Below are 13,220 nucleotides of genomic sequence, written 5' to 3' on the forward strand. Positions count from 1 at the left end.
TGGTATGACAGCCTTTATTAGGAGTTGTGTGCCTCTTTTTCAGTGTTTTAATCAAGATTAAGATAATTGCACTTAATCTTATAAGAAAGATTAGTTTCCGAGCCGTCTGTTTTCTTCCTTTCTCTTATTTCTACCTATCCTCCTCCAGATGGTGAAGACAAGGAATGATCCCCGTGACTCCAACGACGCCAGTGGCAGCGAAGAGCAGACCGATGGAGCTCATGTCAGTGGTGCATCTGGCAGCAGATCATCTCCACCGCCCGAAAACCCAACAGTCACTCAAATGATGACAATGATGATGCAACAGATGCAGCAACATTACCATCAGATGTTGCAGCAGGCGCAACAGAACCAGCAGTTTGGTCCTCCACCATCACACGTGTCCAAACTGTTAGACTTTCTTCGTATCCAGCCACCCACTTTCTCAAGCACCACCAACCCAATGGAGGCCAATGACTGGCTCCGTGCTATTGAGAAGAAGCTGAACCTACTGCAATGCAACGACCAAGAGAAAGTTGCTTTTGCTACACACCAGTTGCAAGGTCCCGCTTCTGCCTGGTGGGATAACTACGTGGCGACCCGTCTAGATGCAACGGAGGTTACTTGGGCAGAGTTTTGTCAAAGCTTCAGGAAGGCACAGATTCCTGAAGGGATTATGGCACAATAGAAGAGAGAGTTCCGTGCGCTCCAGCAAGGAACCATGTCAGTTACAGAGTACTTGCATGAGTTCAACCGCCTTGCGCGCTACGCTCCTGAGGACGTGCGCACCGATGCTGAGAAGCAGGAGAAGTTTTTGTTTGGGCTCGACGATGAATTGACCAACCAGCTAATCTCCGGAGTCTATGAGGACTTTGAGAAGCTTGTGGACAAGGCTATCCGCCAGGAAGAGCAACGCAACAAAATGGACCGAAAAAGAAAGGCAGCTCAGATCAGCTTTCCTCAGGGGAACAATCAGAAGCCTCGCTTCATGACGGGACAGCTAGGTGGGCCTTCCACCCTGATCGTCTGTCAGCACCGTCCCTATCACCCGAGTAACTTCGACAACGACTACAACGGTGGCAGTCACAACAACAGTAAGCAGCACAACCACAACTCGACTCCACCCCCACTAATGGCACCAGCTCAGTCAGATCCGCCAGCTGTGTCAGCTCAGTCAGAACAACCCAAGAAGAGGGCTGTAGGAAAGCCAGGACCCTGCTTCAACTGTGGCAAGCACGGCCACTTTGCTAGCAAGTGTCCGAAGCTGAATCGCACTGGACCCAGGTTCATCCAGGCCCACGCCAATCATGTGTCTGCAGTGGAAGCACAGGCAGCACCAGAGGTCGTGTTGGGCACGTTTCCAGTGAACTCATATCCAGCAACAGTTCTCTTTGATTCAGGTGCCTCGCATTCTTTCATTTCCAAAAGATTTGCTGGGACACATGGATTATCGGTAGTGGAACTTAAAATACCGATGCAGGTTCATACCCCTGGAAATGATATGAGGACAGCACACTACTGCCCCTCGGTGACTATAGAGATCAGAAGATCACCGTTTCTATCCAACCTCATCCTTCTCGAATCTAAAGACCTGGATGTCATTCTTGGAATGGATTGGTTGACCAGAAACAAGGGAGTGATTGACTGCGCAAGCCGCACCATCACCCTAACCAACGACAAAGGGGAGAAGATCACCTTCCGTTCCCCAGCGTCGCAGAAGTCCGTAGCGAGTCTGAATCAGGCTGCTATTGAGGGTCAGACAGAAACAGTGGAGAAAAGTCCCAGGAAGTTGGAGGATATTCCTATAGTACAAGAGTATCCTGAGGTGTTCCCAGAAGACCTCACTACAATGCCACCGAAGAGAGAAATCGAGTTCCGGATCGATTTGGCACCCGGGACTACTCCAATTTACAAGAGGCCGTACAGAATGGCAGCTAATGAGCTAGCAGAGGTCAAGAAGCAGGTTGACGAACAGCTGCAGAAAGGGTACATCCGACCGAGTACTTCACCTTGGGGTGCTCCGGTTATCTTTGTGGAGAAGAAAGACAAGACCAAGAGGATGTGCGTGGATTATCGCGCCCTTAATGAGGTCACAATCAAGAACAAATATCCGTTGCCAAGAATTGATGACCTGTTTGATCAGCTAAAAGGAGCTAAGGTGTTTTCCAAGATAGACCTACGATCAGGCTATCATCAGTTGAGAATTCGGGAAGAGGATATTCCCAAGACAGCCTTCACCACTCGGTATGGGTTGTTTGAGTGCACGGTTATGTCCTTTGGACTCACCAATGCACCGGCTTTCTTCATGAACTTGATGAACAAAGTGTTTATGGAGTTTCTTGACAAGTTTGTCGTGGTATTCATTGACGACATACTTATTTATTCAAAATCAGAAGAGGAACATGAGCAACATCTTCGTCTGGTACTTGAGAAATTGAAGGAGCACCAGTTATATGCCAAGTTTAGCAAGTGTGACTTCTGGTTATCGGAGGTCAAATTTCTGGGTCACGTCATTTCTGCTCAAGGCGTGGCAGTGGATCCATCAAATGTGGAATCAGTTACAAAGTGGACCCCACCAAAGACAGTTTCTCAGATCCGGAGTTTTCTTGGACTTGCGGGCTATTACCGTCGGTTCATCGAAAATTTCTCTAAGATTGCCAGGCCCATGACACAGTTGCTAAAGAAAGATAAAAAATTCAAATGGTCAGCTGAGTGCAACCAAAGTTTTGAAGAACTCAAGAAGAAGTTAGTCTCCGCACCAGTTCTAATTCTGCCAGATCAGACGAAAGACTTCCAGGTCTACTGTGATGCATCTCGCCAAGGATTGGGATGTGTGTTGATGCAAGAAGGCAGAGTGGTCGCATATGCTTCGCGACAGTTGCGCCCACACGAGACCAATTATCCCACTCATGACCTTGAGTTGGCAGCAGTGGTTCATGCTCTGAAAATCTGGCGGCACTATCTTATTGGCAACCGCTGTGAAGTTTACACTGATCATAAGAGCCTGAAGTACATCTTCACCCAGCCCGACTTAAATCTCCGGCAACGAAGATGGCTGGAGTTGATTAAAGATTATGACATGGGGATACACTATCATCCAGGCAAAGCAAATGTGGTAGCAGATGCTCTGAGCAGAAAGAGCTATTGCAATGCAGTATGTACCGAAGGCATGTGTGACAAATTGCAGCAAGATCTTGAGCACCTAAATTTGGGCATCGTAGAACACGGGTACGTAGCTGCCCTAGAGGCCCGGCCTACGCTCGTGGATCAAGTCAGAGCAGCTCAAGTAAATGATCCTGAAATAGCTGAGCTGAAAAAGAATATGAGGGTTGGAAAAGCTCGAGATTTCCATGAGGATGAGAATGGCACAATCTGGTTGGGAGAAAGATTGTGTGTGCCTGACGACAAAGAACTGAAGGATCTCATACTCACAGAAGCTCATCAAACTCAGTATTCAATTCATCCCGGCAGTACTAAAATGTACCAGGACCTCAAAGAGAAATTCTGGTGGGTCAGCATGAGAAGAGAGATAGCCGAATTCGTCGCACTCTGCGATGTTTGTCAGCGAGTCAAAGCAGAACATCAGAGGCCCGCAGGACTGCTACAACCCCTTCAGATCCCGGAATGGAAATGGGAAGAAATCGGAATGGATTTCATAACAGGTTTGCCCAGAACATCGTCGGGGCACGATTCAATCTGGGTGGTCGTGGATCGACTCACCAAAGTTGCTCATTTTATTCCAGTACACACTACCTATACTGGGAAAAGGTTGGCAGAGCTTTATCTTTCAAGAATCATGTGTTTGCATGGGGTACCTAAGAAGATTGTATCTGATCGAGGAAGTCAATTCACTTCAAAGTTTTGGCAGAAACTGCAAGAAGAATTGGGGACTCGTTTGAATTTCAGCACGGCTTATCATCCACAAACAGATGGTCAGACCGAGCGAGTAAATCAAATCTTGTAAGATATGTTGAGAGCTTGTGCACTTGACTTTGGTGGAGCCTGGGATAAAAGTCTACCGTATGCGGAATTCTCTTACAACAACAGCTATCAGTCCAGTTTGCAAATGGTACCGTTTGAAGCATTGTACGGACGAAAGTGCCGCACACCACTTTTCTGGGATCAAACAGGTGAGCGCCAACTGTTTGGGACAGAAGTGTTAACCGAAGCAGAGGAGAAAGTCAGGACCGTCAGGGAAAGACTGCGAATCGCCCAGTCTCGGCAAAAGAGTTATGCTGATAACCGCCGAAGAGAGCTTACTTTCGAAGCAGGGGATTATGTGTACCCTTCGTGTCACTCCGCTTCGGGGAGTACACCGCTTCCAAACCAAAGGCAAGTTGGCACCACGCTTTGTGAGACCATACAGGATCTTGGAACGCAGAGGTGAAGTCGCTTACCAGCTAGAGCTTCCACCTAATATGGTTGGTATCCACGATGTGTTTCATGTGTCTCAACTGAAGAAGTGTTTGAGGGTACCTGAGGAACAAGCTAGCTCAGAGCACATTGACATCCAAGAAGATTTGACCTACGTGGAGAAGCCAGTTCGTATCCTTGAGACCAGTGAGAGAAGGACCAGAAGCAAGGTGATCAGGTTTTGCAAAGTTCAATGGAGCCACCACTCAGAGGAAGAGGCCACCTGGGAAAGAGAAGATGAATTGAAGGCCGCCCATCCGCACCTCTTCGCCAGCTCTTCCGAATCTCGGGGCCGAGATTCCGTTTAAGGGGGTAGGTTTGTCACGCCCTGAAGTTCCCCTCCCTTGCTCTAAATTCATAAAATAAATCGTCCGAAGAAATTGTTTAATTTAACCTAGAGATGAATCCCTAATTAATAAATGCAAATAATAATCGGAATTGGCATGTGGAATTTTTCTTGAGTTCTACATGTCAAAATTCACTAACAGGATTTTTAGTGGAATTTTCAGAGCCTTGGAAATAATTTTAACCAATTAAAATGAGCAAAGTGCAATATTAAATCCCTGGAAAATCTTTTCTTCTTTTTCTTTTTCCTCCTTTTTTCTCTCTTCTTGGGCCGTCGGCCCAGTCCGTTCGCCTCCCGCGCGCTCGCCCTCCTCTCAGCTGGGCCGGCCCACTCCCTCCCTCCTCTCTCCGGGTCACCGACAGGTGGGGCCCACCTGTCGGCCCCTTCTTCCTCCTCCAGCCGACGGCACCGCCGCCGCCGAAACCGCCACCGACGCCGCCGGTTTCCCCGTTTCCCGCGCCCACTCCGCCCGTACCCCACGCCCACGTCGCCGCCCACCTTCCCCGCACCTCCCGCCAGCTCGCGCGCCCGCAAACGGCGGGGGATTTGAAATTTCCCCCACTCTCTCTCTCCTCCTCCATTTCCCCCACGTCGCCGGCCAAATCGGCCACCTTTCCGGCCTCGTCCGCCCCTCCCGAGCCCATATAAACCATCCCCGCACTCCCCTCCACCTTTTTCCTCTTTCCGCCGCTCTCTCCCGTGCCCTCCATCACTCCCGCACCGCTACACCCGCCGCCGCCGCCTTTTCCACTCCTCCGGTCGCCGCTCGCCGCCGCTGGAGCCGCCGCCGAGCCAATTTGCCACCGCCATTAGCTTCGCCGCCGCCAAAGCTACCCCGGCCGCCGCATCCCCATCCAATCCCGCCATCGGGGCCCGCTTCTCTCCGCGCGCCGGTGAGTACCACCATAGCCGCCGCCGTCGGCCATGGCTCTCGCTCGTCGTGGGCACCCTCTCTCCCTCTAACCCCTCACACTTCCTCTCTTAGGGTGTCCCGGAGCTCGGCCGCCGTTCGCCGTCGCCCTTCGGTCGCTGACCGTCGCCGTTTGCCGTCGTTTCCTCCCGCGCCGGCCGAACCCCGGTGAGAACTCCCTCTCTCTTCTTCCCGCGCGCGCCGCCGCCCCCCCCCCCCCCCCCCCCCCCCCCCCCGCATGCGCGTCGCCGCGATGCACCGTCGCCCGCGTCGCCGGCCGCCGTCGTCTTCTCGCCGGCCGCCGCCGTCGGAGGCCGCTTGCCGCCGCCGCCCTCGCCCTAACCGGCCGGCCGGCTTGAAGCCGAGCCGAGCCAGGCCGCCTTCCTCCTTTCCCCGTGAGCCGCCGCCCGGTGGGCCCCGCCTGCCAGTACCCCTCCCTCTCCCCTTGTGCCGCTGACCAGTGGGGCCCGCATGTCGGCGCCGCCCCACCCCTTGCTGACGTCAGCCCTGGGGCAATATTGCGCAATAAATCGATTAAGGGTTTTTCTTTTATAGTAAAAACACAGAGAATCTTCTAAAAATCATAACTAATTCATCCGAGCTCCGATTAAGTCCATTCAAGTCTCAGTAAATCAAGAAAAATGCAAAGAATCCATTAAAAATGGTTTTGTTTCCTGTTTCAGTAGTCTTATAGCATGTTTTGCTTGTGTGCTTTGTTTGTCGCGTAGGTTTCGGCCGTTCCGTCGATCCGCAGTTTCTCGAAGACGTTGCTGAGGTCTCATCAGTTCGAGAGCAAGGCAAGTCATGCAATACAATTGATCATATTGTACCCAATTTACAAATATCCCGCATTTCTATTAAATATTGCATTGTTTTACAATATCATGTGGGATGGGTCCTATTACTCAGCTATATGTTGTTTCCCTTATGCCATTGATAACTTGGGTATTAAAATGACTAGATGTTGGTTTAGGAGATGCTTAGCCATGCTTAGTTCAACTAGTGCACAAAAGGGGACCACATTAAAGCATAGACTTGATTATTGGCATAGCTTTGGTTTAGTGCCACCGTAATGGTGTTGGTTAATTAAAATACATTACATGGTGGGCTGTGGGTGCATGGTTTTGCTAGACGTGCCCATGGCGATTAAGGACCGGTTCGCGGGATGCCCTGGAAGAACTTATCGTACTTACCACAAGCCAGCGTGGGCAACGGCTGGGCTTGTAGTGTAGCTTTTCTCTAGCCGACGTACCCAGGCGAGGGTGGGCGTGATGGAGTTGGGTCGGCCGGGGTGTCCGGTTGATCGGCTTCCGGATTCACCGCGGCACGAAAGGGGGGCTGCCCGTTGCCTGCTGGGGACGGGGGCGAACCCTAAGGTGTGGTGCGATCGGTTAGAGGGGGTTATACGAAGGGTCCTGTCACGGCCTCTTTCCGGTATGTCGTGGTGGCATGTCGGTGCACGGGAACGTGTCGTGGGGCTGTGTCTTGTGGGTACAGTTGTACACCTCTGATCAGAGTAAAACTATTCGAATAGCCGTGCCCGCGGTTATGGGCGGTCGACCAGATTCACCGTGATTAGTCTCACCCCTAGTTTAGCTTAATGAACTGATTAGTTCAGGTGGTGGTTTGGGCCTGTTGCAACGTGGTGTAACGTTGGACAGTGATTGGTTAATATGGATTAATTACTACAACTGTTTTACTGCTTTCAACTACTGCTTTGAAATGCCGGCTTTATGCAAAAGAACCTTTAGCCTCCCTTGGATATATCTTGCATCATACCTCCTCTTCCGGTATGACTTGCTGAGTACAGTGGGTAGTACTCAGTCTTGCTCTCTTTTCCCCCACACCAGAGTTGAAGTCCTTCTCAGTTGAAGATGTCTCGAAGAGGTTGGTTTCGTCGCTGCCGTCAAGGATGCCTGTGGAATGGAGTCGCCCGCTGCAGGAGTCAAGTCTTCAGGCTTAGCTCGCTTTTCTCTTTTTCCGCTGCATTTGTAATCTTTTATATTTTTGTAAGACGTGGATCTGTATGTCAACAATTGTCGTTTGTGTACCCTGGCTGGTCCTGGACAGGGGTTTAATGCACATTCAGCTTAGAAATTCTGGTCCGTGAATTTCTGGGCGTGACAGTTGACTTGTTAAAATAAAGATGTTAACAGAAAAAAATAAAAGAAAAATATTTTTAGAAGTGGGCCAACATGAGAAGGCCCATAAACCCAGCCCATTAGTTCTCCCCTAAAACCTAGAGAGAGGGGAACCGAATCCCACCTCCCCTCATAGTGCCGCCACCCCTCTCCCTGGCCGGTGCCTCCTTCCTCCTCTCCTCCTGTGTTCGCATCTCTCCCATCTACAGCAAATTGCTCTCCCTAGATCTCCACCTTCATAGCTTGGATCAAGAAGCGAAGTAGAAAAACGGAACGATGAGGAGAGGAGTAGAAGGAGGGGTTAGACCGGAGTCTCCCCTATTGTCTCCTCACAAGTTCTCTAAAGAAACCCTAGGTGAGGCTTATCCCCTTGTTGTATCAGTTTTTCTAGCATGGCTTTAGTGCATTAATTCGTGGTTAGGGAAGGCTAGAGAAGGAGTTTGGGTATTTGTGGTTCGGTTTGTTGAAGTTCTGCATGTGGGCAGATTTGCAGTGCTTCAGTGTTTCGATGTTTTGGGGCTCTAAATGTTGTTTTCTTCAAAAGTGTATAACTAGGAAGTTGTATATATGTTCGGATATATCTTCTGACCAAAGGGCGCGATTTTTATCTCAAGTGGTTTAGGAGATATAATTTTTTTAGTATGACTGTTGTTTTTGTGTCATAATCTGGATAGTAGTAGATTGAACTATTTTTGGAGGGGCTAAACAGTAGAATCAGCCCGGCTGCCTATAGACAAAGTTGTAGAGGTTTTTCTTAGCTTTCCATATTGGTAAAGTACAACCTGATTGGGCGCGTAGAACTCCAGTTATGGTTGTTTTAGTGTGGACAGTCTGAAATTCTGGACAGATTCTAAAGCTTGCTTTCAAGCGCAAATTAGACCATTTAAATAGCACAATAAAAATATGCTTTCTACATGAAAGTTGTAGGTATTGCTCTGTAGATTTTCAAAATTTATACATTTTCCGTCATAGCCTTTTCATATTTCGAGATATAAAGGTTTGAAGCAGCAGTCTTGTGTATAATCCAAGTGGTGTTCCTTGTTATTGAGTTTTGATGGGATGGGGCAGTAGGTTCACCTTTTTATTGTTTTATACGCATGTTTGAATGTGTTTGCTAAGGTTTTGTTTGTGATTAGGTGGTGGTCCATCAGCTCGTGCATGATACCAATCCTTCGTTGAAGGCAAGTGTATGACGAACTAATTGTGTGATTCATGGATTGTTTACTCTATCTATTTATTTCTGATATATTTCAACGTGATAAGTAACTGCTTGTATTCATATTATTGTTCATGCCATTTAGATTTCAAGTTGATCTTATGTGTACGATCTTATTCTTGTTTTAATATTCTGGATTCTGATTCTGCTTAAATAATTCAAATTCCCTGCTTGCCATGGATGTGTTTCAATTTGGTTCTTTGATTCCGGTTTCAATTATTCAAGTACCATGTGTAGTCATGGTACTGCAATTTGGTTCTTTATTCAAGTTCCCGTGGATAAGCGCTGATCACGCTTACTCGGCTTTGCCGGCAAATGTTAGGATGTATTCACTATTGTCCGGAATGGAAACTACTATTTCAATTCATGTCTGCAGGGATGGGAACTACTATCTCCTTTGACTTGGTGTTTGGAAATGTGTTTCCTATCAAAGAAAGAAAATCTTCTGTTCATGCTTTATTGTCAATGATGTGTATATGTGTTTTCTAGTTCCATATTGTACTTGCTGATTATTTTTATACTCTTGTGTTTTATTTGGTTTTAGGTACGCATTGAGACCGACATGCATGGGCGGGAAGTAGCACCCTTATATTCACATCTACTTGCACACTATCAAACTATATTGCTTAGGTCCATAATGACACTTAAATTATATCCTGGTTTGGTCTTATAATAATCTTTTAGATTTCTAATAGTTTTTTCTCCATGGATTATAAGGATGGATCGTATTATGGGAATGATATTGTTATTAGTTTAACTTATAATTGCCTGTTGTGGATGTCCGTATTTGCAGGGGTGACTCTGCCGAAATTTCTAATAATTTTGGAAGTTAGTGGTTTGAGTGTTTTTTTGGTGTGGCACTCTAGGTACGTGGTTACCTGGGGTGTTACACTTACTCTCTCCCTTATCATTCCCATAACAATAAAGTACACTAGGTCCTCTTGTAATTCATCTTATGCTTTGGTGTGTGTGAATGAGGGAGAGGAGAGGGGTATTTATAGGTGGAGAGTTGCCTTGGGAGAGTGGAGATGCTCCAAGCATCCTATGAGCATATTCCTTCTAGCTTCATCTCCTCTTGACAAGTGTCCTCTCTATGACGGTTTCCACCGGTAGAAAAGGACACAACCGTCATTGGGATGAGGAGTACAATCGTCATACCGAATATGGGCTGGATTGGGCCAGCTGCGGGTTCCGCCGATCCAGGGGTTCGGCCGAACCCTGATTGGCTCCCCTGGCCCACATCTTTCTTCAGGATGCTGACATGTGGGCCCCACTTCATGATGCTCCATGTTTTGGTCCAAATAATTGCACATTTTATATGTTGTAGCTTAAAACCATGTGAGTTCATGAGAGCAAAATATGTTTCCATTCTTTATGCTCATTCTCTCCCAACTTTGGTGGTTGATCACCTGCATACAAATATACACCACCACTCGTGGAAATTGTTAGAAATAAATCCTACCACTATGTTGGAAGTTTCACATTTGTGGTTTTATACAGGTATTGACGACGTTATTTTGGCACTTAACAGCCGTCAACAGGCGCCGTGGAGCTCCAGGCGGCGTGTCTCCCCTCTTTGCGTTGTCTGCCGCGTTCATCGGCATCAGCACTTGATGCCTTGAGCTGACCAACTCAGTGGCTGCTGGCAGGGGAAGAGAGGTGAGGAAGATGATGAATCAGTCTGACATGTCACTGGTGGAGAAATGATTTGTGCTCCCGATTGGTAACCCTCTGTAACCCCGGTTTTTCAACTAGGACTATGAATCCGGGACTAAAGACCACTATCTTTAGTCCCGATTCAAATACCCGGGACTAAAGATCGATTTTTAGTCCTGGTCAACCAGGACTAAAGATAAAATCGTCTTTAGCCCGGATTAATGTTACCAACCGGGAGTAAGGGATTTTTTTTCTTTTTTGTTTTTTTTGCTTCCACTGCTGTTTTTCTATTTCCATCTCGAGCACAATCGCACAAAAATCACATGCATAAATCATTTACAAATCACGCACAACACACCTAAATCATCCACAAAAATCATTTACAAATCATACACAACACATGCCCATCCACAATCCACAAATCATCCCCAAATCAACAAAAAAATCTACACATCAATTCACAAAATAAAAAAAAGCTCCACAGGACCACAACCACCACCCGACCACCTCCCCTCCCGGATCCGGTGGAGGAGAGTCCGCCGCCACCCTCGCACCGCCCTAGTGCCACCGCCGCCACCCCGCCGGCTAGCTCGCCCTGCCGCCTCCCCCTCCCAGATCTGGCGGAGGGGAGGCCGTCGCCCCGCCGCTTCCCCGGCCGCCTCCCCTCCCAGATTTGGCAGAGGGGAGGCCGCCACCCCTCGCCACTTTCCCGGCCGCTCGGCTCGCCCCGCCGCCTCCCCTCCAGGACCGGCGGAGGGGAGGCCGCCCCCGCCGCCCCGCCGCTTCCCTTCCCCTCCCACTGCCGGCTGTTGCTAAGAGGGAGGGAGAGGGAGAGGGAGCGGCTTGATATCGAGAGAGGGAGAAAAATCTCTCCGCAGAGAGTTGAGAGAGGACAATGCGGAGAGATTTTTCTAAGTGTTGATTATATAATCTGGTTGGTAACAGGGCGGGGAGAATGACGCAGAGAGGGCTGATCCGGATTTTTCTTTTGTCCCGGTTGGTATTACCAACGGGGACTAAAAATAGTATAAGCATGACACCAGCCTGACAATTTGTCCCGGTTGGTAAAAAAGTACCCCGGGCTTTTTGAACCAGGACTAAAGATTTAGTCCCAGTTCTTACTCAATCCAGGAGTATAGTGGATTTTGGCTGACCGGGCAAAGATGGTTTCTCCAGTAGTGAGTGGGACATTAATTATTTTCAAATATATTTTATTGACTTAGATATGATTGACACATCAGCGCCACATTGGCGAAACCACAATGTTTCAAACTTCGAACGGTTTTAAAAATTGAGGGGTGTATTATACCCGGTTTTGAAGTAAGGGGTGTATTTCAGACAAATGCTATATAGTTGAGGGTAAAATGGACCGAATAAAATATGTTTGTCCGTCGCTAATGACGTGCTTAATGAATTTACGTTGCACAATTAACAAAAATAATCCATATAAATCGAGGGTACATTTGCAACATTTTTTTTTGGTTTTATTTGCCTTTTCAGTTTTTTTTTTTGGTGTTGCCATATTTCTTTGACGGTTGCACTGTTCTCCACTTTTTTTTTCGGTCAAATACGATGCAGCGCTGCACGCTTCTCTCCTGCTGGGCAGACGACGCCTGCAGGCTGACGGCTTTTGTCAGCGGCCCAACGGCGTCGTCACCATCACCTTGCGTCCGTCCATCCGGAACAGTGCACTAGAGCAGTTGAACAGTGCGGGGTTCCTAACCACACAGCCTAGCGCTGCGAACCACAACTAGCGAACTAGCCTTATCATTTCCGTTAGATGTTTGGATCAATAATGACCGCAAATTCATAGCTGTTACTGCAGCTGACCCTGGAGGCCTGGACGCCCCATGTCTTGGAAAACCGTGCACGCTTTGTATATAATCACATGAAGCCCCCGCGTCCTGCTAGACCCTTCTCACAGCGCCAGATTTTGAAGCTTGCAGCAGATCGAGATATTCGAGTTGGGTCGCCAGCTAGGTGCACTTCACCACTTCCCCTTTTCTCATCCACAGATCGAGTTCGATTAATTTATCTTTATTAGTTTTATTTTGTTTCAAAGCTAGGAGGAGGCGCTCTCCAGTTAAAATGGTTAGTCTTTTGTTTTAGTTAGTTTCTAACGGCAAAACACCCAACTTATTTGTCAAATAATTTTCATTTCCGCTGGTTATCAAAAGAGAGAAAATACGACTATACGAGCATTTGCGAATTTACCACTTTTTTTTCAATTTTGCAAGCATGCCGCTCGAACAACAGTTCAAGTTGAATTTTCGCAATGTTCTAGTGACAGTCTTGCAATAACGATTCAAAACAGTGGCAAATTTATAATTACCCCAAAATAAGATGTTGAAGATTCAGCAGGTTTAGTGTTGGCCGAACGACAGCGATTCCTCATAGTAAGAGGAACATAGGTCATTTACATATAGGCCTTGGTAGAATCTCTATTGTTAGATTTTTTTTTCTAAAAGGTATATGGAATTTTTATATTGATAGTATTGATGTCTAATTCGGAATTTTTGTTGGGATGATGATTATATCATTGTTCACGTGAAAAATCAT

At 47.6% G+C, this 13,220-nt stretch overlaps 1 long non-coding RNA gene and 1 pseudogene across 1 annotated transcript; both read left to right on the forward strand.

The window, feature by feature from the left end:
* Nucleotides 1-700: 700 nt before the first annotated feature.
* LOC136351687 (uncharacterized) lies at nucleotides 701-4,668 on the forward strand (annotated as a pseudogene).
* A 7,804-nt stretch (nucleotides 4,669-12,472) lies between these two features.
* On the forward strand, nucleotides 12,473-13,167 carry LOC112936363 (uncharacterized). Its single transcript, XR_010735112.1, has 2 exons — nucleotides 12,473-12,641; nucleotides 12,724-13,167. It is a non-coding gene; the product is annotated as an uncharacterized lncRNA (long non-coding RNA).
* Nucleotides 13,168-13,220: the final 53 nt, after the last annotated feature.

Source organism: Oryza sativa, chromosome 9, assembly GCF_034140825.1.
Source record: "Oryza sativa Japonica Group chromosome 9, ASM3414082v1".
NCBI lineage: Eukaryota > Viridiplantae > Streptophyta > Magnoliopsida > Poales > Poaceae > Oryza > Oryza sativa.